Genomic DNA, 25,514 nt, shown 5'->3' with positions numbered 1-25,514 from the left:
GGGGGGACCAGAGCTAAAATTTATACAAGTTCTGTTCCCCTTCCCCCAAGGATGTTTTGTGGGCTAATTTTGGTTACAATCCATGCAGAACTCTAGGACAGAGTAGCGATTTATAGGTTTTACCTTTATTTCCCCCTATTGGGGCCCCGCCCCTCCTGCCCCGGGGGGTCCTGAGCCAAAATTTTTATACAGTTCTTGTTCCCCTTCCCCCAAGGATGTTTCTGGCTCAAATTTGGGTTTACAATCCATGCTGAACTCATTATGAATACGTAAGCTCGATTTAAAGGTAATGTTGGGGCAGGACGGCAACTCGGACAAACGACAGACGGACAAACGGAACGCCCGCATCGCCATGACATATGCTCCACCGGACCCGTCGCGGCTCTGGTGAGCTTAAAATAATTGTTTCTTAATATCCTTCCGATGCTGGCGACAAGAGAAATCCTAATTAAGAAAGCTACTAGATGGAAAGGAGATAAAAGGATACCAAGGAACTGGATGTGATGAACTTTAAGTATAAGCAGCAGAGACACATAGAAACAGAGGATTAGTTCATAACTTTCGGCGGTCCGCATCGGACGTGAGGAAAAACTATCACTAGGATGAGCGGGACGTGATCACAATACATATAAGTACATATATTACATAAATTAAGTAAGTTTATATACATATGTTAAAATAAACTCTCTCTCTCTCTCCAACGTGGTCAGCGATACCACTGTTCAATCTGCTCTTTACATCTGTATCAGCTTCACACACAGGGGATCTGAGAATTAGTTACAGGATTATAACATCATGGAACCACCAGACACAGGGATCTAGAGAATTAGTTACAGATTATAAACATCATGGACCCACCAGACACAGGGATCTGAGAATTAGTTACAGATTATAACATCATGGACCCACCAGACACAGGGAATCTGAGAATTAGTTACAGATTATAACATCATGGACCCACCAGACACAGGGATCTGGGAGAATTTAGTTACAGATTATAACATCATGGGACCCAACCAGACACGAGGGGATTATGAAACATTAGTTACAGATTATAACATCATGGACCCACCAGAGTGCTGTAAGACCATTTTTAGTCGTTTTAGAGGGTCTAGATCAAAAAACGATATAAAATCATTCTAACATGGTACTACATACGTGAACTAATAAAAAGTCAGCAATATTTTAAAATTTGCATTTGCACGACACTTTTGATTTTGATCTTGACATGGCAAGCTTCAGATGACTACATCCTAGTAAGGTCAGATAGGGCTGGGACATTAACATTAGCAATGTAATTTACAGTCAAGCCTTGGTAGAAAAGACCAACAAGGTGGTTAACGCACATTTTCTTTTTTGCTACCTTTAATAAAAGCCTCCACAAAAATAAAATTACCTTAGAAAAATAAATTTATAGTGAAACAAGGGAGCAGAAAACAGGTGATAGTGCATTTAGTCTTTAGTACCAAGTCCCTGTGATATAGCCATTACGCGGATCTAAATATTAGCGGTTTTAACTATAAAAATAAAAAAAATAACAAGAGGCCCATGGGCCTTAACGGTCACCTGAGTTCGTTTAGAATGAAACAAAGACATTTAAAAACTAATATACTGGCTCTTGAAGTCGATCAGTGATTTTATGAATTTGACTTTTTAATCTATGAAGAGTATTTGCTTCCATCAAACCTGTGAACTCAGAAGATTTTTTTGAAATTTTAAGTCATTTTGACTCCGGGGGTCAGCGAGGACTGATATGGATGTTGAAATACTATATCTCGGGCTAATAATTTGAATCAAGTTTGACTCATTTCCTAAGAAAATTGAGCAAATAATGTTTATATAGCATTTTACATATTTTTCAAAATTAACATTTTTGGAAAGCTACATGTCCATAAGGTCTGATTCCGAAATGGGAGTTTGCTCTCTGCATGGGTTGGTCTGGTAGTGCAAGCTATGTACTCGTATCGACTATCCATCTCAAAGAAATTAATAACACTGATAATTGAACCACAGAGGTATATAAGAGAAATATATAGAGAAAAAAGACAAATTATACTCACAAATAAATACTCAGGTCATTTATGGAAAGGTAACTCTGTCTAGTATTTTCGTGAAATGAGTTAACTCCTCTTGGCGCTGTCTTCAAGTCAGGAATAAGCTGTTAAACTTGTCGGCCTAAAAGGTACCATGTTCAAAGCTCGGCTGAAACAGAAGAAATGAATAAATAAATGATTAAATAACTAAAATGAATGAGTGAAAGTAGCTGATTAATGAACACAAAAACAGAAAGTGTTTTATATAGATTGATTAGGTTTCATGGCCATTTAAGGATGAGTCAATAGTACTTGGAGGAACCCAGAGTACCAAAATGAAAACCACCGACCTACAGCCTGAATATATTACCTATTCCTGACCAGTCTTAAACACTTCATATTAAAAAAGAAGACTATACTGTATATTTTACAGAACCAAACAACACTATATCCATATGATGAATAAATACATAAAATATTTGAGTTACATGTACAGATAAATAGATTAGTGATTATGATAAATAGATAAATACAGGGAAAGAGATAATGCCTAAAGCCTAATATTATGCTTGAATAGCTCCTTATCACAGTGTATCACGCCGATTCATAGAAGTTTACTAAATATCATTGAAATACACATCAGGGGGGAGTTATCGGACCTGACTACGGTATGGTTTGGTAATATGTGCTCCGACTAAATTATGTGTAACGAAGCTGCGGTGCGCTTCGTTGCTATATATTCCGGAAATTATATTAACCGAGACTTTGGCGGGAATTTGCTGTGCACGAGATCTCGGGACTGCGCCGAGGCTTTCAGTTTTCTGCCGGGCCTTGAGAGGTGAGGGTTGTGTTTTTGAAACCTATGTAATTTTTATATATTTGTCGCCCATCCTTTCCCTAATTTGCTGTTATCGTATAGTATGGAAATGCATCAACATTACTGTGTGTGTATTTTTCGCTGTCAGTCGATATTTTTGCTATATTTTTGAGGTTGAAATACTTGTGAAATTGTGCAATGTCGGACTTGGCATGTCTCGCTTTTAGACGGGTTTCGATAGTAAGTAAAAGTCTTCACTCTTGTGTTGAGAGCCGTTGGTAGGCTGGAAAAGAGTGGGAGCCTCCTGTGTTGAATTTCGGGGTTAACCGTTAAGGAGATATTTTGAGAATCTTCGCTGGAGAACGGTGTTTGTGAAATTGGAGGTTAAACTATCGATAATCGGCCCGGTGTGTAGCGCCACGTGCTCGGTCTTTCATTGATGGGTAGGAGTTAATTCTGGTAGCGAAAACGTGAGAATATTAGCAGCAAAATTGTCCATTTCACAGTACTTCCCACTGAGCCACGCGGGTATTTTCTTGTTGTCACCTTTACACATGTTAAATATTAATAAACTGTTAAATGAATTTGATGTCGTCCATTGTCCATACTCACTAGTACCTTTGAATATTGTAGCGAGACATAGGAATCTGCAAGCTAACGCGGCAGTCGAACCCAGAGCAAAACAAATTAATTGTATCATTCTTACTCTACGCTAATGACTGCGGTCGTAGCGAAACAAGTCGTTACAATTTGGCGCCCATGTAGGGACCCTAATTAATTAATTTGAATTTTTGATTGTTGACTTACTTGCTCGTTTATTTACTACGCGTTGTGACGAGTCCCTGTGTTTGTGAAATTTATACAGGTGAACTGTTTACGTTTCGGTTGAGTGGTTACGCTTGTGTGTATAATTTCTCAGGTGTGAGCTATTTATAGCTTGCACTGTGTTTCTCTATTGTATTCTAGATTTAGTCTGGTTAGCTTGATTAACGGAACTTGTGTAGGCGTTTCACGTTAGTACTGGTGGGAATGTGGACAGTGCGGATTTTGGAAATGAAATATAGGCTTTACAATCCTGTGTAAAACTTTCATTGCGAATGCTCATGGGAGGTGTTGTGTAAAACAGGGCGTGGGGGAAGGATGGGCGACAGTATTACTGGGGAGGCCGCTCATGGGTAAAGGGGACTAAGTAGGATTTATTGTAGTAACTGATATGGGGTTAGAGAGTTAAATTTCGAAACTGATAAGGCCAGTGCTGAAAATACAAACTTGTAATTTGGATATTTGAGGGGTTGTTGTTATTTAATAGTATTGATATTACAAGCTGATAGAGAGGACTAACATTTGTTGTTCAATTTTTTTTTTCATATCTGCTGTATACTGATGCCCCTGACCTGGGGGAAGGAACTAAGGAAGAGGACCCAGGCCCCTGTGTCGTTGCCGGATCTACAACGTCAAAGCGGTTTGGGGAAAACTGCGGGCCCTGCCTGGACCCAGACGTCCTTATTGTTATTCCGGAGAGTGTGATATAAAGTGCCCGGAGGAACTTTGAGGTGATAAGTATCGGGACATTGGGGTGTTGCTGCTGGCCAGGGTAACAAAAACCCCCAGTACTTGATTCCAGGGAATTTCAGTGGTACACAAGGAGAACATTATAGTTTGGGCCCGATCGGGCAGGGTAATAACCCCGAACCGCGCAGCACAGGGGTCTGGAGGACACCGTGTCGACCCCTGAATATCCCTTCCCCCAGGGGGCATCAGAACTATTGGATAATGTGCATAGTGAACATTCAAATTTCAATGTATTGATAAGTATTCCTGAAATGTTCATATCTGTTTTATATTTTTTTTTCATTTCGTTATTGGTAGGCTAAATATAGCTATAGTCATGTAGTGTTAGGTATAATTGGGGGTTGGGGGGCTGTTTATAATATTGTCTATATAATGGGGGTTGTAATGTAGGTGAACCGGGGGGGGGGGGGGGGGGTGAATGTGGGTATATAATGTTAGGTGTAATTGGTGGGGGCGACCAGGGGCATGTAGATAAGACTGTAGGTATAATTGTAGTTAGTTAGGGAGAAGGTCCAGGTGGTTGGGGGTGTCTCAGCGGGGGGTAAGAGTTAACATGACCAACACCTCGAGGTAACCCTAACAAGGGCTTCTCCTATTCAAAATTGTTGGGGTAGGTGTTTTTGGCTGTTAGGTATTCTGGCCACTGTGGGGACTATGGTTCTGGTGGTTAGAGTTGATACGACCAACACTGGGGTCTTGTACTCACGTGGTCAGACTTAATTAGTTTGGGAGGGAGCTATATAAGTAACGGGAAAAGTCTCTGGTCGACCCCAAATTTTCATTCGAGTTGGGTTAAGTAAAATCATAAGAGTGGCTTCCCCAGTCTTGTAGGATCGTTTAGGGCCCGGTGGAAAACTTTGTTTTGTTAATTGTATGTTTTTGTATTTGTGTACTTTTTTTTTTCCCCATAATGTCATATTTTTTTCCTTTTGTTCTAAAGTCGTGTAAAAAGGAGGTGGTGTCCAAGGCAGAAAGAAAAATTATCTATGAGTACTCTTCTGATTTTGGAATTGTCTAAAAGTATAAACGAAATTTAACTTGGTTAAAAGACTCATGGGACATTGTTCTGGTTTTTTTTATATAAATGCTGGAATCTTGTGAAACCCACAAGGTTAATGACAGCAAGGGATTATTACGTTTATCTATAATCTTAAAGTTTTCGTGTACAGAGTTCCGGGACATGGAGCTTAAACTTTTTCTGCCTTGGAAAATTATTCAACTCTCTAAGTTATGTTGGGTGATGTCTAACTTTGCACAGCGGAAAGTGTAACGCGTGCAAATATATATGTTAGGGGTAAAATCAATTGCTGATTGATGTCCATTTCACAATAACAATTATTATGGTCTCACCATTGTAATACTCGACAACATCTTCTAATATACATTTATTGCAAAAGTAAGCAAGGGTGCCTGTTACAATTCTTTTAGCACCCATTTCTGCGCTGAAATTATCCAGTCTGCTCCGAGGTCACTTGGCATTGTACATACGTCAGGTGGTAGTACAATATATATATACGAGGCATCTGTAGTTGATTGCTAGGACTGTAAAACAAGTATACAAAGAGAAAGAAATACAAAAGAAAAGAAATGAAAAACAACCATGCCCTAAGCTATATATATATATAATCGCTACTAAGCAGATGTGATTGATGTACTCGTAGAGAAAATAAGTGATATTACAGGTGAGCTGAGTATTGGAGTTTGCTAGCCACCAGCTACTACCTATACCAAGGGCACATAACTCATGTGACTCTCTGAGCTGTCTGGGGGTTTCATAGCTTGTCTCTGACAATACTACATTTAAAGTGGAGGTTTTCGGGTACGTACCAGTGGTGTTACGAAATAAAGATATGATAATTGAATATCTGGGAAAAAAACCCCTTAAAGATAAATAAAAGATAAGGAAATACTTGTGTAATTGGTTGAAAATGAAAATACGTAGATTTGTACAGGATTGCTTGATGAAATATAATACTTTCATTGTCTTAACCTCTGATGCGCTCGCATTGTGGTTACTTAGCAGGAATATCAATGTTGAACATCTTAGGGATAATTAATCGGTGATACTTGTACATGTTCTATACTTGTGATGTAATATAATTAATATTGTGTACTGGCATTGGGATGATTGTTATCTTTTTAAATCCCAATTCCACTTCAGGATAATTGTTATATAGAGAGTCCACCTCCTTTGTTTTTTTGGTACCTTGTTGTACAATTGTTTTGTTTTGTTTTTTTGTTGTTGTACATGTTATGATGGAGATTTTGGCCAGTGAGGAACAATTGAAGGATAATCATTAATGACATGTTCTATCTCCTGTTTAGAATGGCCGCGGTATGTTGATGCAGTTCACACATTATTTTTTTTTCGTGCAGTAAGTTGTTAGTGGCTGCGGGTCGCATCCTGTCTAGGTGGTTGGGGGGACAATATAGGTAGTTTTTTTTTTCTCTTTTTCTTTTTCCTTAGTTGACGTTTCCTTATTAAGGCATGTTTGTCTTTGTGCAAAATTTTGGAATTTTATTTTTATTTTTTTTTCTTGGATTACCTCCCTTTATTAAGAGATGTTTGATTTTGTGAACTTAAGGTTTTTCTTTCCTTAAATTACCTCCCCTTGATAGGTTCTTTAAAATTCAGTTTGGTTTTTTTTCCATCCTATTTTTTTTTATTCTGGTTCAAGTTCGTGAACTGGATAGATAGGTTCTTTAAAATTTAGTTTGGTTTTTTCCGTTCTATTTTTTATTCTAGTTCGAGTTCGTGAACTGGATACTTCCAAATTCGAAATTTGTGCATCTTGCTTTTGGCTTTAAATGTTTCAACTTTTGTTAGGAACTTTTTGGGTTTATTTTTTTTTCCAAATTATCTCCCTTGGATCAGTTTTACGGCTACGGGTCGCAGCCTGTCTAGGTGGTTGGGGGGTATGTAACGAAGCTGCGGTGCGCTTCGTTGCTATATATTCCGGAAATTATATTAACCGAGACTTTGGCGGGAATTTGCTGTGCACGAGATCTCGGGACTGCGCCGAGGCTTTCAGTTTTCTGCCGGGCCTTGAGAGGTGAGGGTTGTGTTTTTGAAACCTATGTAATTTTTATATATTTGTCGCCCATCCTTTCCCTAATTTGCTGTTATCGTATAGTATGGAAATGCATCAACATTACTGTGTGTGTATTTTTCGCTGTCAGTCGATATTTTTGCTATATTTTTGAGGTTGAAATACTTGTGAAATTGTGCAATGTCGGACTTGGCATGTCTCGCTTTTAGACGGGTTTCGATAGTAAGTAAAAGTCTTCACTCTTGTGTTGAGAGCCGTTGGTAGGCTGGAAAAGAGTGGGAGCCTCCTGTGTTGAATTTCGGGGTTAACCGTTAAGGAGATATTTTGAGAATCTTCGCTGGAGAACGGTGTTTGTGAAATTGGAGGTTAAACTATCGATAATCGGCCCGGTGTGTAGCGCCACGTGCTCGGTCTTTCATTGATGGGTAGGAGTTAATTCTGGTAGCGAAAACGTGAGAATATTAGCAGCAAAATTGTCCATTTCACGGTACTTCCCACTGAGCCACGCGGGTATTTTCTTGTTGTCACCTTTACACATGTTAAATATTAATAAACTGTTAAATGAATTTGATGTCGTCCATTGTCCATACTCACTAGTACCTTTGAATATTGTAGCGAGACATAGGAATCTGCAAGCTAACGCGGCAGTCGAACCCAGAGCAAAACAAATTAATTGTATCATTCTTACTCTACGCTAATGACTCCGGTCGTAGCGAAACAAGTCGTTACATAAGTGTCACAATGAACAGTGGTGAAACAGATATGCCGGAGTCCGTGCGGTTGTTCCTCGAGGCAGGTGAGTGGGAACTAACACCAAAACAGAAACCGACCTCCACAGAGATGGTGAGTAGCATAAACAATAAAAAAACTTTTGCTGAAACGGTATCTAATAATAACTCTAAGGAAAATATCGTATACCTCGCTGGTTACGGAAAAGCTAAGCCCGTGTTCCTCAGTGAGCAAGAGGTTTTTGGACATAGAGTTGTTGAAAAAAGTAGATGGTTAAAACATGATGAACTTTATATTGCTATTGGAAACGTGGTTTCACCTGATCATATCAGTGGTATACAACGCACAGGGAAGTTTTGGAGATTGTATGTTGACAACATCTCGGACAGAGTTAAGTTGTTGACGGAAGGTCTTGTCATTCGTGGGAGGGAGGTAACGTTGTTACCAGAAAAATCCAAATACGCCGAAGTATGATCCTGATACGACTACCAAATTACGAGTTTCGAGCGTGCCGTTGTCAGCTGAAGATGGTCAAATACGCCGGGCCCTGACTCTCAAAAACTGTACAATTCTTGACCTTTATCGCGAAAAACTTAGGATTAACAATCGTCTCACAAATTGCGATACCGGAGACAGAATTGTGATTGTTGAAAAATTGTCTGACCATCTTTCCAGATTTATCAAAGTTGGAAAGTACAATGCTGGACTGCGGTATTATGGTCAGCCTAAAGAATCCACAGCATTAAGTTCAGAAACAAAACAAACCACCTGTGTCAAATGTAAGGCAGAAGGACACTCTGCTTACGAGTGCACAACAGGGTGGGTATGCAACTATTGTCACGAGGTTGGACACAAACAAGCTGAATGTGAGTATAACCGTCAGAGCGACTCAACGGACAGCAATGATGGTGGAGAATCGTCTGAGGGGGAAGAAGAATCAAACAGGTCTAGAAAAAAGCCCAAAGACAAGAACAAAAAGAACAAAAAACAAACCAATGATAAGGATGGGAAAGTTACTTCTGGTCCTATTGAACGCTTCCTCAAGACGGCATCCCAACAAAAAGACCAAACACCAAATAGGCCAAGGGACAGAAGCAAATCAAAGCAAAGATCACCACCTACTCCGGAAGAAGTTGATAAGAAAAATCTAAAACATAAATCACTCTCTAATGGACTCTCTTCACTTAATAACATTAAATTGACAAGGCTTACGAGATAAAGAAAAAAAGATATAGGCTGTACGAATGGTTGAAAAATCAAAAATTTGGAATAGTGTTTCTACAAGAAACACACTTTTCAATAGATTTGTTTGACCAAATTGATAGAGAAATATGTAAATTTGCTACTGCTTATCATAGTGTTGGAAAAACAAATAGTAAAGGTGTGAGTATATTGATATCCAAAAAAACACAAGTAACTGTATTAGACAGTAAGTCTGATATTGAAGGTAGATTTATCATGTTAAATTTGGAAGTCGAGGATAGCATTTATACATTGTTAAACATATACGCTCCCAATGACGAAAAATCAAGAAATACATATTTTAAACATTTGGATACGGAACTGAATGCATTTAAACAGGGTGTAGTAATAGCAGGGGGAGACCTCAATGAAACTAATGATAAAGTTGATAGAATATCTAGGAACCAAAATAGAGTTTTCAGAAAATCGTATGGCTTAAAACAATTAATAAAAAATAACAACCTAATAGACATATGGAGGGTACGAAACGCTCTGAAAAGACAATTTACATGGAGAAGAAAATCAACGGGAGACGCGAGCAGGATAGATTATTTTTTAATAGAAAATTCTATACATGATATTAAAAGTTGTGATATAAGACCAGCACAGATACAATACACTGACCATATGGCGGTGTCTTTAAAAATTATGTGTAACAGTACAAAAAAGAAGGGTTGTGGATTGTGGAAAATGAACAATAGTTATCTTGAGGATACTGACTACAAAATTGTTATTAACAAAGTTATTGATGAAGTATTAAACAATGATATGAATTTAAATAAAATTGAATTATGGGATTACTGTAAAATAATGATTAAACATAAAACGATAGAATACTGTAAAGAAAAAAGCAAAATAAAAAAGTGCAATATCAGTTGCTTGGAAAAAGATTTGGTGGCGGAAAATGATAAATATGATGAAAGTCCAAATGTGGAAACACAAGAAAAGATTTCAGAGCTAGAAAATCAATTAAATATTCTTTACCAGGAACGGGCAAGGGGTGCCCAAATTAGAGCCCGTGTAGATTGGGTAGAGAAGGGAGAAAAGAATACGAAGTACTTCCTTGGTATGGAGAAGCAAAGACAGTTAAAAAATACAATCACTCAATTAAAAACAGACCAGGGGCTAATTGAAAACGAACCGGAAAAAATACTTAAAGAAATTGAAAACTTTTACTCTAATTTATATAAATCAAACAATCCTGATAAAAAGAAAGTGCATGAATATATAAACAGATGTGAAATAGACTATAGATTAAATGAAAGAGAGAGAAATAGTTGTGAAGGAGATTTGACATTGAAAGAATGTGAAGAAGCTTTATCTTGTATGAAAATGAATAAAAGTCCGGGCAGCGATGGTTTAACTGTCGAATTCTACAAGGCATTTTGGAATAAAATAGGTAATACTGTGCTAAGAGCATTAAACAGTTGTTATAGTAGAGGTGAATTAAGTACCTCTCAAAGAAAAGGAATAATTTCCCTTATTTACAAAAAGAATGACCCTTTAAATTTAAGAAATTGGAGACCAATTACCTTGCTTAACACTGATTATAAAATAGCAGCTCATGCCTTGGCGTCTAGAATTAAACCTTTAATGCCCAAGATAATTAGTACTGATCAAAATGGTTACATTAAAAATAGGTTCATTGGTTATAATATCAGACTAATTCAAGATGTCATTGACTTTTCTGAAAAAAATAATATAGATTCTTGTATTTTATTTTTAGATTTTTCTAAGGCTTTTGATACAATCGAGTGGGAATTTATGTTTAATAGTCTGGAAAAATTTGGGTTTGGGCGATCATTCATTAATTGGGTCAAAATATTGTATACAAATATTACAGGGTGTGTAAAAAACAATAACTGGCTAACAGCAAGTTATAAAATATCACGTGGTATCAGACAAGGCTGTCCTTTGTCGTGCTTACTATTTGTCATAGCAACTGAACTTCTTGCTGGAAAATTAAGAAAAGATGAAACGTTGCGTGGTGTAAAGATACATAAATCAACTGTAAAGGTATCCCAATTAGCAGATGACACAACTTTGTTTATGAAATATCATGATGTTAAAAAAAGCTTTGGATCTGGTAGACGAATTTGGCAATGTATCCGGTTTGAAATTGAACAAAGAAAAAACAGAGGGAATCTTTGCTGGCAGAAACAAGAATAGAGATACAAGCTACGCAGGTATTAAATGGGTCAAGATGGTAAAATCGCTTGGGGTTTATTTTGGCCATAATAGTAAGGTATGTTCTAATCTGTGCTGGAAAGAAAAAGTAACAAGTATAGACAGTCTTCTTAAAAACTGGAAGAAAAGAAAACTAACATTGCTTGGTAAGTCTGTAATTATTCAAAGTTTGGTGATACCAAAGATAACTTTTTTAGCAAATACTATTGGTATGGATAGCACAACAATAAAGATATTGGAAAAAATGATATATAACTTCATTTGGGAGGGTAAACCAGATAAAATCAAAAGAAATGTAATGATTGGGACTCTTGAACAGGGAGGATTAAATGTAAGAAACATAGAATGTCATATTGATGTCTTACGCATTGCATGGATCAAAAGGCTGTTAGACTCCAGTCATGCAAACTGGAAATTGGTGCCAACATTGTATTTTGAGCAGTTTGGTAAAGATAATTTATTATTTAAAATGAATATGGCATCTACAAAAAGTTTACCAAAAAATCATGGAATAACAGACTTCTATTTGGATCTTCTGGTGGCATGACTTAAAATTCAAGCTGATAAAAACATAAAGAACAATTTCAGAGAGATAAAACAACAGGTAATTTGGGGTAATAAACATATAAAATTCAATGGTAAATCATTGTTCTACAAAAATTGGAGCGATTCTGGTTTAATTTACATAAATGATCTAATTGGAAATGATGGAAAGATCGATGAGGACATCATACATCAAAAATTAATATGTAAAAGAAATTGGATAGCCGAATTAGTGTCCATCAAACAAGCTATACCAAGAAATTGGTTAGATATCTTAATTACAGAAAAATCGATGGCAAAAGTACACATTATAAAGAAAGACATTTGTCTGTATAACACAGTAAAAGGCGACATGATTCAGCTGAAGACGTTAAGAAATAAAGACATGTATAATATATTGAGACGAAAAAAATCTTGTACTACTTATAACTTTGATCATTGGAAAGAAAAATTTGACATAGAAAAAGAAAGCTTCACAAACTTGTTCAAATTTATTTTTAGTGTTTTAATAGAAAATGAGGAAAAAATGTTTCGATGGAAATTGTTTCATTGTATCATTCCAAATGGTCCTTTATTAAAAAGGTGGCGTATTGTTGAAAATGAAAATTGTAAAATATGTAATGTCAAGGATGACTACCATCATTATTTTATTGAATGTCAATGTGTCGATCCACTTTGGAATCACGTTAGACAATCATTGGATAAACTTGGCTATACTATTGTATTAAGACACTTAAAGTTTATAGTAATAGGAAACAAAATTGTATATAATGCTTATAATGACATTAACTGTGTTTTATCATTGATTGGTTTTGTCATATACAAATGGTATCATCTAAGTGAATTAAGAACAAAATATGTAGACATTGTTCAACTTTTCAAACATGAGCTGAAACGGAAATTTTGTTTTCAGTATTATACAAAAATGAAAAAACTGTATGCTTTTCTTTAGAAGTCGCACGAAGCAATGCTTCACTAGAAATTGAATTAAAAACATTACTAATGACAAAAACTACAAAAAAACAACAACAAAAAACAAAAAAAAGCCTGATCAATTGTACCGATTGTCAAATCGACGTGGCAAGAGTTGATACGACCAACACTGAAATTTGACTATCGGTAGGATTGATCAGACTGTTAGTGAAATTATTGTTTGTAATGTATAAAATACTTATAAGGAAACTACTTTTTAAAATTAGTGAAATAATTTGTACTATCCACAATATGTATAAAAATGGATGAAAATTAGAGATATTTTCGCAATATACTGAATACTGTATGAGAACGCAAAAAATTATATTTAAATGAAATGAAATGTAAAAATAAAAAATAAATATAAAACCACTATGATGAAATGAGAATATAAACAATGAGCAAATGCAAAATCATCAGATGGTAAGTATACAAGATGTAAAAAAAAAATATAAAAAAAAGAAAACGGTACTATTTGATATGATTGAATGAATTGTTGGATGATGTATGGATCTGTACGCACGCGTTTTGTACGTAGATATATATGTTAGTAGGTGTGTGTGTGTATGTATGTATGTGTATGTATGTATGTGTGAATGTATGTATGTATGTATGTATGTATGTATGTATGTATGTATGTATGTATGTATGTATGTATGTATGTATGTATGTATGTATGTATGTATGTATGTATGTATGTATGTATGTATGTATGTATGTATGTATGTATGTATGTATGTATGTATGTATGTATGTATGTATGTATGTATGTATGTATGTATGTATGTATGTATGTATGTATGTATGCATGTACGTATGTATGTATGTGTGTGTGTGTAGGTATGTGTGTGTGTGTGAGGGTGCGTATGTTTGTATGTGTATGTATGTATGTAAGGGTGTATGTATATGAGTGTATGTATCTGGTTGTGTGAGTATGTTTTGTGTTAGAATGAAGAGAGATATTGAGAAAACAACAGTAAGTTAAAAAAATAATTGAGAACGATAAGCAACTTGCTCTGCTCATAAAAGTGAATATTCTCTAACTGAGTGGAAAAAAAAAAAGAAATACACATCATATTCTAAGTCTGCTGACTTCTTACATGTACCCCCCCCCCCTCCCCCGGCCAGGACCCTAGCCCCTGTGTCATACTGCCCCAAACCCCTGTGTCATAATTGTGACATAAACATCTTCTGTATAATCACTTTCTAAGATATTGGTTCCAGTGCTAAGCTATATTAACAACATATGTGTAATGTGATTTTTTTAACAAAATCCTCCAATTTACAGTGTTGTTATCAAGACAGGTAGGCCTCCGTATTAAAAATAACTACCAAATATGTATAAAGTACAAGCAAAATACCTTCAACATTCGATTTCTAGTCAAAAACATGCAGATTGGGTTCAGTCAAATGGTGTCCAGGGACGCTGAATGATGAAAACGTCATATCCGGTTGTCATCCTATAGCATTTTACATATTTTTCAAAATTACCATTTTTGGAAAGCTACATGTCCATAAGGTCTGATTCCAAAATGGGAGTTTGCTCTCTGCATGGGTTGGTCTGGTAGTGCAAGCTATGTACTCGTATCGACGATGGGGATTCCTGTAAGAAAAATTATGAGAATTGAAACAGTTTAGAAATAAAAATTTAAATATTTCAATGAAATTTGAACCTAGACTTTTGACTTTTACTTATAACTATAGTATAGTTAGTGTACTACAGGATAATATGAACAACTGAATTAAACTTGAAGATCAGGGGGAGATAACTCATATTCTTTACCCCCACCCCCCATTTTTGCAATATCTAGCAAAAAATATCCAGAACTGAAAATTTAAGCAAAGCAAAGTTCCAGAACTGGCCCAATACTATAGATATATAACTTAGTAATCAAAAGAATATCATAAAGAAATGATTATAACATATTATGTCATAATATATCTGATATAACACAGAGAAAGTATGATGCAGCTTATAAAATATGGATACAAAACAGCCCCAAAAATTTCAAATTTGCCATGATTTTCTGAATGAGATGATTCTAAAATTACAAATGTATACCAATTGAAGTGAAAAAGGGAATTATCAACCTCTGAAAGATTCCAAGGACAGATAAAATCAAATCTAGAGCAACGTTTGAACCCGAAAAACTGGTCAGAACTTAAGAATCGTGGCTATTAGAAAGAAAATAATTTTGAAAAATAGAATAAAGCTTATCCTTCACTCACATCTTGATGTAAACTAGTCAATTACAAGATCTGGAAGTGAAAGAATTACACAATTCACCTCTAAAATTGCACCATCTCACTGTTAAATAACTCCGTTTACCAGAGACCTACAGACAATGGAAGGGAGATAACTCGAATTTCACTCGACTATCCATCTCAAAGAAATTAATAACACTGATAATTGAACCAAAGAGGTATATAAGAGAAATATATAGAGAAAAAAGACAAATTATACTCACAAATAAATACTCAGGTCATTTATGGAAAGGTAACTCTGTCTAGTATTTTCGTGAAATGAGTTAACTCCTCTTGGCGCTGTCTTCAAGTCAGGAATAAGCTGTTAAACTTGTCGGCCCAAAAGGTACCATGTTCAAAGCTCGGCTGAAACAGAAGAAATGAATAAATAAATGATTAAATAACTAAAATGAATGAGTGAACACTCGAGCGATGGTCCCAAACCACGGATGACCATATTTGTAAAAGTATTTAAATGAGTATTTGAGAGACTGTATCTCATTGGTGGACCAATAAAAAAACTACAGTACCGCTTCCGGTTTTGAATAACATCGATCGCCGCCATATTGCCTACGCTTCGTAGTATGCCTAGACTGAGGATAACATCAGAACGTCTTACGTAATGCCAGTAGCCATGCCCCTATCAACAGCTAACCAAGCGTTAAGTCGCTGAACAGAAGGTAAGCAAATGATACAGCATTTCGAAATCCCTGCGATGTACTGTACAGTTAAGGGACAAGTACAGTCTAGGCCTACTCTCCTCAAAACTATTGTTTTCCTCACAAAAATATAGGCCTATACTGGACAAAAAATTACCTATAAAAGATGTTGAATATCAATGTTTAATGACACTGCTACATACCAAGTAGGTCTTATGTCTATGTAAGCCCTAAAGCTGACAATGCAAGTTAAAAAGTATGCATTTGAAACTAAAAAAATATATAAGGTTAGGTCTACTGTAGGCCTAATGAAATTTCTTTTCTTTCGAAAATTGTTTCTGAGACCACAGGAACTTGGCGTTCTGTCTATAAGATAATATGAATTTAAGGCAAAGCCTCAGAAGAGCGCAGCTACATGTAAAAGATTATAACATCATAACTTTATATTGTCTATATTTTTCTACGAGATAAACAATAAAATATTTTACTGACATGCACATACTATCGATAGAATCGAGAGAATTCAAAATAATCCAAATGGAATAGTTCAATATACTTCAATCTTGTTTTTATCAGATGTAAATGCTATCAAAAATATGCGCGAATCTGTGCCGTCATCTTTGGCGTCAGGTTTTGTGAAGTCACTGCTGACGGTTCCGTGCGCTTGAGAACATACACAGTATATATATTGGACCAGTACATTTATTGCGTTGTTCTTGTATATGTGTAAATTAAAACTACGTACAGTAATTTTAAAACGTATACTGATAACACATTTCGTCTAGTACAGAAATTTCAAATCTCGTGCTGATAACGAGAATTAAAACATGGCTGCCTACATGGAGGCGCGAGACTTTTCCTGCGGGACACAATTTCAAAGTCCAAGGGGTACTGGAATGTATTTGAATCTATATGCTCACACACGTATTATGGTTAGTAGAGCTTCGCTCTACGCGGCCTTCGGCCAAGCGCAGAGAGCTGGGCTTTTATAAATCTACTTCGTCTAGTATAAATATATATATATAAAAAAAATACCCTATAGTATAAAAAAAACATATAGGGGTATTTTTTTATATATTTATACTAAATATTATTGACAGAATATCAAGCTCCTGTGATGAGATATACCTCAGTTATGTCAGTGTCGTATCCAAGGAAGTGTCAGCCATTTTTCTTTCTGCTCTGCTTAAATTAGTTACCTTCACTGGCCAACCCCCTATTTTAAGTAGCGAACTTCGTAATCTCCCCGCTGAAATGACGTTAGCATGCGTACACGATATTGTGTTTTGACGTCATTCCATTACCAATAGAAACAATAGTCCTGCACAAACAACATTAACGGGTATCCGTGGTATGTGAATAAGTGCCATTATGTCCAATACAAGCTAATATAAATTTTCAATATACATTTAGGTTTTATGCGCACATGTCACTCGTTCTGGACAGGTAGTCACGTGCACATGGCCAGTTGAGTGCATCGAGTATGATGATGTACATGGCAATATGTGGACGGATTATTATTTGGAATTCTATTCAGCTTTAGTTGACGTGTTTTTTAGGTCATCTGACCCGAAAGGTCAGGATGACCTATAGTCGTCATGTTTCGTCCGTCGTCGTCTGCCGTGCGCCATCCGCCGTTCGTTAACTTTTCACATTTTGAACTCAAGTTCTACCAGTGTGATTTGGCTGAAACTTGCCTGAAATGATCCTGACATGGTCCCGACAAAGTGTTCTTATTTTTCGGGTCGATCCGAAATCCAAGATGGCCGCCACAGCCGCCATCTTGAAAACACATTTTGAACTTCTTCTCAAGTTCTACTGGTGCGATTTGGCTGAAACTTGCATGAAATGATCCTGACAAGGTCCGGACAAAGTGTTGTTACATCTCTGGTTCACTCAGATCCCAAATCGAAGATGGCTACCATGACACTATATCTAATTAATTTCCTATATGATTATTGCCAAGGTAGTCAGATGACCGTTAAGGCCCTTGGGCCTCTTGTTTGCTAAAACAATTAAGCCCCATACAGCATTATTAACGACTTTGTTTAGGTAGGTGATGCACAGTGGACAAATGCTAGGAGTAAATGTACATGTGTAGACTGAGCGCAGGTGTGTCAATTAATTTCACACGCTTTATATAGGGGTCGGTAAGCGTGTCTGAATGTAAAACAAGAATGGCTGTCCTTGACAGGGGAATGTCTCATAACGATTCTTGAAATACAAGTACATGTATACTTTATTTTTAATCATTTGAATATTTTTTACCTTACATTGTCAGCTTTAATAACGTAACTAATAGTGGAGTTCCGATTAGTCGAGTTCGTCGAGTATCGTTGGTTCGAGGTGTTTGATCAATTAATCGAGTAAGAAATCTGTAATCGAGTTTCATCAGAATTTTAGGACACCAATGATAAAACAAAGTATAAAGTGAAGAAAATCAAGCGACATGAAAAAATGACAGCACCGAGAGGCCTCGCAATCGTAAGCCTTTGAAGGATTTTTTTTATATGAAATTTGTTTATACATCAAGGAATAAAGTAATCGATTTTAATCGATCATTGATTGGTTAAATAAAACTGATGATCGACCATGAAATTTCAACCTATTCCCAACATTACCAGGATTTTACAATAAATTTTAATATCTGCCTCTGCCAGGGATCGAACTCGGGACCTCAGCTCTGGATTACCAGTCTGACGCTCAACCGATTGAGCTAAAGAGAAGTTCTCTCTAGCCGAGCGCTAGTATTGACCAGGGTTACATACTGTACTCCCCCTCCAGGTATCAACTCGTCCTCGAGTTTCCAGGGGTCACAACAATTCCTTTGCAGGTATTGTGAAGTATCATTCCCGAGTCCCTACGTGGGAGCCAATGTAACAGGGTGCAGGATTTATAATAAATCTAATACCTGCCTCTGCCAGGGTTTGAACTCAGAACCTCATGATTACTAGTCTGACGCTCAACCGATTGAGCTAAAGAGAAGTTCTCTCTAGCCGAGCGCTAGTATTGACCAGGATTACATACTCCCCCTCCAGGTATCAACTCGTCCTCGAGTTTCTAGGGGTCACAACGATTCCTTCGCAGGTATTGTGAAGTATCATTCCCGAGTCCCTACATGGGAGCCAATGTAACAGGGTGCAGGATTTTACAATAAATTTAATACCTGCCTATGCCAGGGTTCGAACTCAGAACCTCATGATTACTAGTCTGACACTCAAACCGATGGATCTAAAGAAAAGTTCTCTCTAGCCCAAGCAATATATTGCTGCTGGTATTGACCAGGGTCTACACTAATTTATACTAGACTAAATTAAGTAGATTTATATATTTATAGACCAATTTCCTGTGGTCTCAGAAAAAAAATAGGTATAACACCATGTTTATGTAGTCACTATAAGTCTAGAACCAGGGGTATGTACACATTACAAGTCTAACACCAGGATATATAGACACTATAAACTTTTTAAGTGTTGTGATGTCATTGTAGGTAGGGCTGAACTTCCCAAATATTGGATTTCCAATGATCATTCACTGACTGTTGGTTTTTAATAATTGAGGAACTGGATTTCTCTCATGAACATTTTCGTTCATACTAATATTATTATATACAGATACACTTGTACAATTGTCTTGTAAATAAGTATATAGAATCATAAAGAATTATGAATTGCATTTATATATATGTTTAGAGATCTTAGGAACATATTGTTCGTATGCTTGCAATTTGTTGTCCATTAGATATGTGTATATTAATTAGCAATAGGGTTGTCATTGATATTTTTTTTTTATTTATTGTCAATATTGATTCCATTAGTTTAGTATTGAAACAAATTTAAAAAGATCTATATTTTTTGGAATCCATCTCAGAAACACATGTACATATTGTATAACTATTGCCTAAAATTATATATAAGTACCGGTATTGTCAACATCTGACTCATGGACACAATCATGTATGCCTTCACTAGTACTGTCAGGTCATTGATGTCATTTAACTCAATCAACATGTATTATAGAGGCAGGGAATATAACTGGATACACTGGTTGCATACATAAGATAATGTCAGGAACAATGCCTTCGGGTAAAACGAGGATTCACAGTCAGATCATTTTACATATTCTATATAAAGTATTATTGGTTTCAATGTGTTAAAACATTAATAGATTTGATTGAGTGCAAAATGTCTGCTTGCTGTTTTTAAATTATTAATAAGTTATTCATTTTAAATTGACATCAAAGTAACAGTCAAACCAAAGCAAAACTGATATCAGATATTAATTTTTTTTAGATAAATTAATATTTTAATAAATCTGTCATTAATACTTAAATCGACTTAGCCTCCTTATAATGCATATTTTTTTTATTGTAGATGTCACCACAGCATAGACCCTATTTTGTGACTTCTGCAGAGCACAATCTTCCCTACAATGCATATGTTGCTGATCATTTCACAAAGATCTACAAGAAAATGTTTCCCGATATCAAGCTTAAGATTTTCCTGTAAGTTTGCCTGTAGTCAAACAAAGGCCACCATGCTAGTGAAGAAAGCCCTGGCCCCAACGTTAGAGCAGGAAGTAGTTCCGCACCTGAGATCTAGCAGTAAATGGTTCATTTCTTAAACAGCAGGACTGTCTCACGGTCCCTGGCCATGCCTATTTGTAACGTCAGCAATTCTCAGAACATCTGCAAAATATACCTTCAACAATGTTCTTGTAAGGATATCTTTCATAAGGTAATAAGTTCTAAACGAAGTAAGCCATAGCCTGTATGTAAAAAACCCATCTTGTTGGAATTTGAATGTAAAAAGAAAATTACTGTAATTACCTGCATATAACCGCGCTGGGGTATAGCCCAGGGGGAAGCAAAATCAAGCATTCTCTATGATTTTGAAAAATAAATTACAGATAACCCACACAGTCAGATTGCCTTCAGGTTATACTTTGATGTAATCCTTGAAAATACAGTTGATTTTTGACAGGACATATGTAGTATATGATATACTAATAATGGTTCATGAGTCTATATATATATTACACATATATATATGCTTTATAGTCATTTCATTTCGAAAGGGCTATAGGTTTATTCAAAGATATGTAAAGCTATCAATAACATATTTTTTTCTTTGGAAATAGGTTTTAAATGCAAGGAATAATAGCTCATACAAAAATATTTTAGAATAGTGAGAGGGTTACCTGAACTATTTCCAACATACATGTATAGCCCGCATATTTTTAGCCCACCATCAGCAGATGCCAGATGGTGGGCTATTTCAAATCGCTTTTCGTCTAGTCCGTCCGTTAACAATTCTTGTTATCGCTATTTCTTAGAAAGTGATGAAGGGATCTTTCTCAAATTTCATATGTAGGTTCTCCAAGGGCCCTATAGCTAATTATGCATTTGCATTTTGGGATCAGTCGGTAATCAAGATGGCCACCAGGCAGCCATCTTGGATTTTGATAGTTAAAGTTTGTTATCACTATTTCTCATAAAGTACTGAAGGGATCAGGCAGCCATCTTGGATTTTGGTAGTAAAAAATTGTTTCCACTGTTTCTCAGAAAGGACTAAAGGGATAATTCTCAAATAACACACATGAAGGTTCCTCTTGGGCCCTAGTTGTGCATACTGACATTTGGGACCGATCGGTCAACAAGATGGCTGACCATGCCAGTCGCCATCTTGAATTTTGATTGTTGAAGTTTGTTACCACTATTTTTCAGAAAGTACTGCAAGAATCTGTCTCAAATTCCATATGTAGGTTCTCCTCGGGTCCTAGTTGTGCATTTTGGGACCGATCGGTCAGCAAGATGGCCGACAGGCCGCCATCTTTGATTTTGATAGTTGAAGTTTTGAAAGTAGAGAAAAGATCCATCTGACAATTGTCAGACATAGATCAATCTTTGGTGGGCACCAAGCTCCCTCTGGGATCTCTTGTTATAATTATCCCCCGCCCAACGAAGTTGGCGGGGGATATACAAATGGGTTCCGTTCGTCCGTCCGTCCGTCCGTCCGTCCGTCAGTCGTCTGTCCGTCCGTCCGTACGAATGGTTTCCGGAGCATAACTCTAAAACAAAACCAGTAAAGATATTTCCACAACACTATTTACTTTTTTCAACCATATTTAGCACAACTCTAAAACCAGCAGAGATATTTCCATGAAACTTCATAGACACATTGTTCTTATGGTCTAGTAGTGCCTTTTGCTATTTTTAGGTTTTCATTTTTTTGCACTTTTTCCGTAACCATGGAAACATTGCTGAAAAATATCATATTTTTTGTACCAGGTTCGTTTCCACAGCATTAACTGGAAAAACCGGTTGAGATATATGCACGGAACTCCATAGGCACATTAGTCTTATGGTGTAGTAGTGCCTTTTGCTATTTTAAAGTTTTTCACTTTTTGTACTTTTTTCTGTAACCATGGAAACATTGCTGAAAATGGCAGATTTTTTGTGTAAGAATTGTTTCCGGAGCACAACTCTAAAACCAGCAGAGATATTTCCATGAAACTTCATAGACACATTGTTCTTATGGTCTAGTAAGTGTCTTTTGCTATTTTTAGGTTTTCACTTTTTAGTGCTTTTTTCTGTAACCATAGAAACATTGCTGAAAATATCATATTTTTGTAGCAGGTTCATTTCCGGAGCTAACTCTAAAACCAGCGGAAGATATTTCCACATGAAACTTCATAGGGACACTTTCTTTTTATGGTCTAGTAGTACCTTTTGCTATTTTTAGGTTTTCATCTTTTGCACGTTTTTCCGTTACCAATGAAATTTAGTGCTGAAAAAATATCATTGGTAAATTGGTAAATGTTACTTTGTGCAAAACTCCACCCATCTTTGTGTATATAGTCTAATATAAATTAATGTCAAGGCTGTATACCGGATTCAACAATTGCAGCCCCGCTCTACTTGAATTATACTCCATCTTTCTTTAGCTCAACTTCCTTTTTCCTGTTTTTTTTCATACACATAAGTCTCTACAATCAAACTTACTTCAGCTTTGATATCTCCATTGGCGGGGGGATCTGAATGACTATGTCCTTGTTTGGTAATAGTTTTCACAGATAGCCCGCATCGGCAGATAGCCTGCATTAGGCATCTTCTGATATAAAAAATTGTATAGCCCGCTGGCAATACACAGAAAAAATTGTATAGCCCGCTGGCAATACGCAGAAAACTACCGTAAATGATTAAATATAAGAAATCGATATCCAGATATGTTATTTTTGATTTCAAATAATAAATTTCCTAGATTCAATAAATTTTGCTGTGCTTAACTGGCTAATAGATATTTAGTTAAGACTATTGTAATTTTGATTTGTAACTGATTCTTTTTTTTTTTTCCTTTTTTCTTTTTTTTTTTTTTACAGGAATCATGATAATCCTTTGCAGAATGTTATTTCCTTTGTCCCAGACAACTACTCTGTTATGAAAGGTAGTACACAACTCTGATGACCTACATTCAAATAGAGAAAACACCCTTATATTTTTGATATTGGATGTAGCTGCCATCTGAGCAACCTGTGCACTGTGGCAGCTGTCAAGACCCTGCCTATGCCCATCGAGGATCTATTGGTGGACACCTTCTTCCATTTCTATTACAGGTACATATAATTTGTATATATTGCTTGAGGTAATTGGTTCCCAAATTCTTTATAAGATTTAAACTTTTTAAGACAAAGATCTCATATGATGTACATGTGTGTTAATATCATATTCCCATATCTCTTGTACTTAACCGGATTGGGAATACGGACGTCTCCTAGTCTATTTGTTCCGGTGTTTTTTTTACAAGTGTTCTGTCTGGTTTTATAAGAAGGATAGAACCTTATCCAAATATGTTAACTTTCGGAAAATCATCAGATATGACTTTTTTATATTACTAAACATAAAAACATATTAGAATTGCTCACATCATGTTGGTGTATTTGCTAATTATTGTATTACGGATTTATACGTCGCTCATTCGGTATGAAATACTATTCACGCCCTAAAATGTAACTCATAACTATGGTGTAGGTAATAAAATCAGTTCTGCATGAAAAACGTAACAGACTCATGTTTTGTCTCTGCCAGGGCCCCGTGTGGTACAACTACAAATTGGGGCGAACGAGGACATTTGGAGAAATTACGATGTTACAAATGTCGGGGAAGAATATGGACCGTATCGAGTACCCATTCATCGATGGTCTGTGAAATGCTGGGAATCGGTACAGAGAGAGTCAAGGACTATATACGATCATTGGTATTGAAGTGTAGGCCGAGGAAATAAAAAAGTGCCCAGCCCTTATGAGCCTCGTGGGGCTGAAGCATCTTAAGCTTTATTGCTAGGCACTCAACGCACAGAAAAAGCCATAGTAGCGAAACCAATCGACCAGGGTATTAGTGGCCCTTGTAAAAAAAGGAATCATTACAATCCAAAGCCCCTGGGGTATTCTCGCGAAAGAATTAGATTCCACAAATTGGGAGCAGAGCGCGAAGGGAGAAACAAAAGTGGGGGGGGGGGGGGGGGGGGGGGGGTGGGGGGGGAAAGAAGTACATATACCCGCAGAAATCAGGAAAGTTGTCTGAATACTGTGAATTTGGAGCTACGCTGGCCGACGATGCCGTTACGTGACAGACTAGTAAGAATATGTGGTTTGAAAAATGAAAACCATACAAAGAATTAGCTTTTATCAGAGGCAGATCTCACATATGACAGAGCTGTGAAACTTTCGGTTGCCTATGGAGAAATGCTGCAAAGGATGCTATAGAGCTTCGAGGAATACACAGGTAAACGTGAACAAGAATTTACAAAGGTACAGACAGACCAAAGACCAGGAAAAACACGTTCAAGACTAACCACAAATCAGTTACTCATACAACAGGAAATCATGTTATCGATTGTACAGGAAATCATGAATCAGAAAGACTGTAAACTTAGAAATGAAACATGTTAATGTGTGGTGGTACGTGGACACATTAAGAAAGCTTGTTAGAAGTAAAGTGCAGAAGACACACTGCATTAGAAACTGAACATGAAGGTGAGGATGAGTATGATGACTATATTGCTCACATTGAGTTGGTGAAAGTAAACTCTACAAAAGCTGCTGGTCAAGATTCAATTTGGTCATGCCGAAAAATAAATGGACAAGAACTTAAGATGGAATTAGATACAGGTTCCCTCGGTGTTTCAGTTATTTACAGAGTATGTGCACAAGAAAAACCTAAATGGTATAAGACGACAGCAATTGTCAAATACAGACATACGGTTTTTGAAACATACTCCGAAGGTGAACAGCTTAACACACTGGGAGTAGCAAAGGTCAAGGTCGACTACAATGGACAGACCAAAATGTTGGACCCTGTATGTTGTTCGCAGATGGAGGAAGACCTCTATTGTGGACTGCGAATGGCTGCGGAACATCACGCTAGACTGGCCGAACATCCACAGTATATGTGCTGTAAAGAAAGATT

General features: G+C 36.5%; 1 long non-coding RNA gene across 1 annotated transcript; it reads right to left on the bottom strand.

Moving 5' to 3' along the window:
- Positions 1-1,431: 1,431 nt before the first annotated feature.
- LOC138311303 (uncharacterized) lies at positions 1,432-15,771 on the bottom strand. The gene is made up of 3 exons (XR_011206559.1): positions 15,614-15,771; positions 14,507-14,748; positions 1,432-2,202 (listed from the first exon to the last, which is right to left on the bottom strand). It is a non-coding gene; the product is annotated as an uncharacterized lncRNA (long non-coding RNA).
- Between the last annotated feature and the right edge of the window lie 9,743 nt (positions 15,772-25,514).

Source organism: Argopecten irradians, unplaced genomic scaffold, assembly GCF_041381155.1.
Source record: "Argopecten irradians isolate NY unplaced genomic scaffold, Ai_NY scaffold_0017, whole genome shotgun sequence".
NCBI lineage: Eukaryota > Metazoa > Mollusca > Bivalvia > Pectinida > Pectinidae > Argopecten > Argopecten irradians.
This window is presented reverse-complemented; position numbering and strand designations above follow the sequence as displayed.